This window comes from Micropterus dolomieu, linkage group LG04 (assembly GCF_021292245.1).
Source record: "Micropterus dolomieu isolate WLL.071019.BEF.003 ecotype Adirondacks linkage group LG04, ASM2129224v1, whole genome shotgun sequence".
Taxonomy (NCBI): domain Eukaryota; kingdom Metazoa; phylum Chordata; class Actinopteri; order Centrarchiformes; family Centrarchidae; genus Micropterus; species Micropterus dolomieu.
This window is the reverse complement of record NC_060153.1, coordinates 31,054,632-31,061,395: the sequence shown is the minus strand read 5'-3', so window position 1 is coordinate 31,061,395 and position 6,764 is coordinate 31,054,632.

Here is a 6,764-nt window from a genome sequence, read left to right as displayed (position 1 = left end):
GTAGTAAGTCAACCATCACTGCAGCAATCCACCAGTCGGGGCTTTATGGCAGAGTGGCCCGACGGAAGCCTCTCCTCAGTGCAAGACACATGAAAGCCCGCATGGAGTTTGCTAAAAAACACCTGAAGGACTCCAAGATGGTGATAAAAAAGATCCTCTGGTCTGATGAGACCAAGATAGAACTTTTTGGCCTTAATTCTAAGCGGTATGTGTGGAGAACACCAGGCACTGCTCATCACCTGTCCAATACAGTCTCAACAGTGAAGCATGTTGGTGGCAGCATCATGCTGTGGGGGTGTTTTTCAGCTGCAGGGACAGGACGACTGGTTGCAATCGAGGGAAAGATGAATGCGGCCAAGTACAGGGATATCCTGGACGAAAACCTTTTCCAGAGTGCTCTGGACCTCAGACTGGGCCGAATATAACAAACCTGGCGTAATGTTGTTTAAGTCAGCTGCTAGCCAAAAAGCTAACGGAATAACGAGGGAGAGAAGCGTTCTTTCCACAGCTGTAAGTACTGTGCTTGGGCCCCAGTACAATAACATAAGTTTTACTTGAGTTTAACATCAGAAAATTACAGTTCATCCAGGTGTTAACATCCTGAAGGCACACTTTAAGTTTAGCTAACTGATTAGTTTAATCTGGTTTGATCGATAGATATAATTTAGTATCATCTGCATAACAATAAAAGTTTATGGAGTGTTTGCTGATAATATTACCTAAAGGAAGCATACAGTCCCCTCCAAAAGTATTGGAACAGTAAGGCAAATTCCTTTGTTTTTGTTGTTCACTGAAGACATTTTGGTTTAAGATCAAAAGATGAGAAGAGAATGAGACAAGAGTTCAGAATTTCAGCTTTTATTTCCTGGTATTCACATCTAGATGTTTTAAAAAATTGTCCAAATTTAAACTTTATACCAATCCCATGAAAAATGAGTATTTTACACAGGAAAAACAGCACAGGCCCTTGAGAGGCAAACGGCTGCTGCTGCATTGCTCCGTATTAGCCAGTAGATTGACGCAGGTGTGTTTTTTGTTGGTAGATCATGAGCTTCCTACTTAAAGCTAGATATCGTTATTTTCAGAATTTTATTGGCTACACAAAGTGCCAGTCATCGGCACAACTGGTTGCAATTGGCTCAGCCTACCCAGGAAATAATAGGGGCTGGCCCTTCCTTACAGCGCAGGCTCTCATTGGCCATTGTAGGCTGTTAAAGAGACATGAGGTCCTATAATGACATACGAGGCACTTCTGCCTACAAATATGAAACTATGCAGCACCAGCCCCTGGGGACTTATTGATGGAATAATGTGTTTTGGACCAAATGTTTTTACTGGATTGGATCGTCTGGACCTTTGACAACGTAAGACCATTTTTGTAGAATATAATATAATGAGACTTCATAGGTGAGTCACATCAATTTTTATTATACTGGTCAGTCTGACAGAGGCGCTGATTGTACCCGCTGTGGGGATTGTATCTTGAAATGCTTGGCATTGGTCGAATAATGAAGAATTTAGCTTTCAAACGGTGTATCATATGAGTATGAAGTTAACATAGCAGTTGTATGCACAGGGTGGACCGTTGGAATGTGAAGCATTTAACCAGCTTAGAGCGGTTCCTTTAATGCCAATTAAATGTCCCAGTCTCTGTAATAGGATATGATGGTCAATAGTATCAAATCGACTAAGATATAATAAAACCAGTACAGAGACAAGTCGTTTGTCTAATGCATTAAGAAGGTCATTAGTAATTTTCAGCAGTGCTGTTTCTGTGCTATGATGAGCTCTAAATCCTGACTGAAAATCTTCAAATAAATTATTGCTTTGTAGAAAGTCACACAACTGTTTAGCAACTGCTTTCCCAAGGATCTAAGAGAGAAATGGAAGGTTAGATATAAGTCCCTGGATCAAGAGTGGGCTTTTTAAGAAGAGGTTTAATTACAGCTGCTTTGAAGTACTGTGATACATAGCCTGTTAATAAAGACAGACTGAAAATCTAGTAGAGAAGTAGATGAAGAAATTATTAGTCGAGGGATGCAACACAGTCTAAACATGTTTTACAGAGGTTTCTAAGGTTCCTGTGTGGCTTGTGCCAGTTGAGGGCAGGTCTTGGGGAATTACGATTTATAATTTAGTTTAGGTTTAGAGCTGTTTAGCAGGCTTGAGTCGAAGATAGCTGCAACTCCACCTCCTCGGCCTGTGCCTCGAGGAATGTGAGTATTAATATGACTGGGAGGGGTGGATTCATTTAGGCTAACATATTCTCCATCACCCAGCCAGGTTTCAGTAAGACAAAATAAATCAATATCATAATCTGATATTAGTTCATTTACTAGTACACCTTTAGAAGAGAGAGAGATCTGATGTTTACACATTTAATTCCCCTATTCTTTTTGCACAATTGCACTTGTGGTTTAAAATTAAAATCAGGTTTCTAAGCACAGCTCCTCTTCTGTTTACCTTTGAATTAAACAATTTTCATGGTTGGGGGGCAGACACCATCACTATAAAAAAAAAGTATATCTTCTTCTATGGGATTTTGACAAGGTAAATGCTGAAATGGCTGAGTGGAGAAGTGGGGCATTTGCGTTGTACAGCGCCAGAAACCGTAATGAAAAGGACAGAAAATTGTGAATACTTGTCTTAATTCGGGAGAAATGTGACCTGTGAGAGGGCAATAAAAAACGTGAGTCTCCTGTGAGCTAACCGGAGCTCCTTGTTTACTTCTGAAGGTCTTATATGGGCCACATTTAAGCAATGATGTGAACATTCAACAAAAAAATCTGATCTGGGGAAAAAATCGGAATTGAGTATTCTGAATGTAGCCTTTGTTGACAAGAAGCCAGCACAGGAAAACCCATACCCAACACTCTTTCTGTGTTACAAGAAACCACCAGAGAAAAGACGCTGACCCACTGTCACTAATGCAGTGTTTTATGCAGTGATTTATTACAGAGACAATGGCCAACAGTCTAATTTGCTCCACCATAGTTTTAAAATTAACCGAAAATATTTTTGCACTTGTAATAATTACAAGTTGGGGGGGGGGGGGGGGGGGGGGGCATAGACCCAGAACCCTGAAGAGGAACCAAGGTCCACCCACCTTAATCTCACAAAATCCTGTGGGACACATTGCTAATGTGTTATATCAGAGGTCGCATGCCTCTGGAGCAAATAGCATTTAAGTGTCTTGCTCAGGGACACAATGGTGGATGTCTCGCAGTGGGAATTTAATTGTGTGTCATTATCTTCATCTCCTTTAACTCTGTGCCTCACTAGTGTCTAGTTGACAGTTCAGCCAGTGTCTCTGCTTGTGTTCATACCAGCGTTTCATCTTGTGTCTCAGATTATTCCCTCGTGTTATTGGATTCACCCTTCTTTTGGATTTATGAATTTTTAAATTTGGATATGGATTACCTTGCATTCTTTTTTCAACTGCCTACCAAACATCACTTCTAAGTTCAACTGTCTGTTTAATAAAACTCCACTAAACTATACCGTCATCTTGTTGTTTCTGCATCTGGGTCTGTAACCCATGTTTCCCGTGTCTGCACCATGACAGACATACATAACACTTGGCCCGTGGAAAAACATGGCCTTAGAAAGTGCTGAGGAAGCAAACAGGCAACTTCCATGTAAAGCTGCAAAAAACAACAGACACTAAGAGTCACTCAAGAGAGTGTAATTTTATAGGAGCACTCCCAGAATACAACAAAGTCAGTGATGAAATTATGATCAAGACGTGGAGTTATCGTGTATTTGGGATGTTTAAAGTTTCATGGAACACAACTCATTCAGTATGGTGGAGTTTTTCTGCTGTGTGTTGCTGGTATGAATGAGCCAGCTTCTCCTTCTTCGTTTATTATGATTAATGACAGCACATATAATTGTATTGTAATGTAGTGTATTGTGTAATTGCCATCTGTTTAACAATGTAAAACCCCCTGGGACTATCTTTCTTTGTCAAAACATCTGGGTTTTCTTTTTGTGCCATCCTCAGCTTCCTATTCATGTGCATGTTCTCAAGTCATACAAATGTGTGTGTGTGTGTGTGTACACAGACAATGCTGTTCACCACTGTCAGACTAATTGCTGGGCTCGTATTGGTGCTACAGGGAACCGAGTAACAAATTTGTTCCTTCAGTGTAAGAAGAACCCCAGTTTATTTTTTCACATCCTGCATCTGAAGGGCGCTGCCCATTGTTTAAACATCTGGTTTCTTATCGCCTCTGAGTGTTCAACTACTTGGCAGCATTTCCGTGTGTGTGAAAGTAAGCAAAATCATCCACATAATTGCACTGATGCATGTGCACACATGCAAGCTTACATTCAATGTTGCCAGCCAATATATAGACACTACATGCTCACTGATTTCTGTCGACCTTTCTATTACAGAAATCTACAGCTCTGAGAGAAAACATCCTGAAGCTCTTCTGTGTAGTGTAATGGTTTACATAACAAATTTTACAAGATCAGTGGAGCAAAAATATTCTATTACTTATCACTTCTCTCCAGCAGTGTATTTTAGACAATTAATGCAGACATTTTTACAGACACGATTCAGGTCATATCCATGAGTACACACTGTGTATTCCTGTTGTCTGCGTGCAGGTGTGTTATTTTGACATTTTCTGTATTACACACTAGCCAGTATGGTTTACCAGAGACGTTTTAAGACATACCACTTAAAGAATCCTCAATACAACTCTATACACTCTCAGAAAATAAAGTACATAATAGGGAAGAAAGATTACCGGTTTAACGGTAAACCATGGTAAAATTCCCGATGGTTATTATTACCGTACACATTTTAATTACCATGATAACTGGGTACAGTTAACCGCACTATTATAATCTCACGGCAAACACTGTCCAGCGTCTCCCAGAAGCAGGCGCGCATGCGCAGAATGCAACTTGGGTTTGTTTGGGTCAATGACAACACGGATGACAACACGGCGGAAGACAACGCTGCAGAGATTTTTCATTCACTCTGAAGTCCGGTCGTAGTTTAGTTTTTATGAGAGCGCTGAGGGAAACTTGATTGAAGAAAAAAACCTTATAGTGAACGCAGAGTGAGTTAACTTTTAGCTTTGGTTTGTCTGTCTGACTTTCTTACAGGGTGTAAACTGAAGCTCTCAGTGTCGCTGCTCTTGTAAAAACGCTACGTGTTGTTCTGCTGCTGTGTGCGTCGTGTGTCGGCAGAGTCTGTTCGTCCACTGCACATGATAACACGTTACGAAGTTTAGTCAACCAACCAGCATCTCTAGAAACGCTACAGACTGCTCTGTATTCATGTCAGTTGTTGGGCTCATTGCAGTTACTATCACTGTCTTCTAAAGACTTATTTGTTTTCATGTAATTGTCCACGGGATAATTGTATAACCTATATAATACAAAATATAAAATCTTGATAATGCACACTTTGATTTTCATATGTTTACATAAGGTATTTGCTGTTATTTTATTTTTTATGCAAACAAAATGGCAAGTGTATTTGTAGTTTTCAATATAAAACTTGTCGAAATGGTTTCAGTGTGTGTATCAGAATATTTTAATATTTTTCGGCACATTTTTACAATACCGTGATAATACTGATAACCGTTGTAATGGGAATTTCATGAGAACCATCTTTAAAACACTGCCATGTAAGTAATCTCACTAGGGGCCTCCAGCCTCTTGGGTATGGGGTCAATGGAAGGTAAATGTGTGTGATGCTTTAGCAGATGTCCAGCGGGGTCGTGACTTTAAGTGGTTCACCACATGTACCTTGGACAGGGGTGTCTTTCTATAGATCCAGATTAAGTATCCCCTAGGGAACACTGAAAGACGGCATGTTCCTTTGATATAGCACTCCGACCCTGAGATAGATAGAGAAGATAAAAGCTGCATGTGCTGTTACACTGCAGCTCACTCGGATGATACTCTCTGATGCGTATGTGTCCCTGTGAGTTCCTTCTGCAGAAGACTTGAATAAAATTCACGGAAAGAAAAGTGTTCGCCTGAGCTGTTTATTTAAACACACTTTTTCCACCACCGTGATAATTTTGGTCACTATAATCACTATAAATTTTCATACCGTTTCATCCCTAGTACATAATTGTATCTCTAGGGGTAAAATGGCTTGTCACTGGGGCTGTACCCTCAAGGGTACAGTTTTTGTACCCTTGGCATAGGGTACATATTAGTACCATTTTGGTCTGGTTTGAGACCAGTCTTGTACCTATGGTGACAATTTTGTACCTTTTATTTAACAGTACAAAAATTTACCTTTTAAAAAGGGTACAAAATTGGATTTGGCAGGGTACAATAGCTGACTATAATGATTTTATATTTATTTTTTATAGTTATTTATTTATTTATAATAAACACAAACACACCACAAATGCTGAATTAAACTCATCAGAATTTATTCAATCGTTTTCATTTGCAGATTGTACAACATTTCCGTTTAAACACAATGTCTAATTGTGACATATAAACTATTGTCAACTGAGTAAGTGTCATTTGCCTGAAATCCTTTTCATCTGCTGATTTCAGTGAAGTCCATTCTGCATCAACCTTGACACTGTATGCATGAAAGTGACGGTGATGGGACAGAGGAAACAACATTTTTCTACAAGGGATCCACATCATGTCTATGTCTAAGATGTACTTGATTTGCCAAAACAATGGAATATGCTCAGAATGCAGTACATCTATGACATATACATCTCTTGACAGCATATTTGACATTGTTGACCGTTACTTCAGACACACGTTGG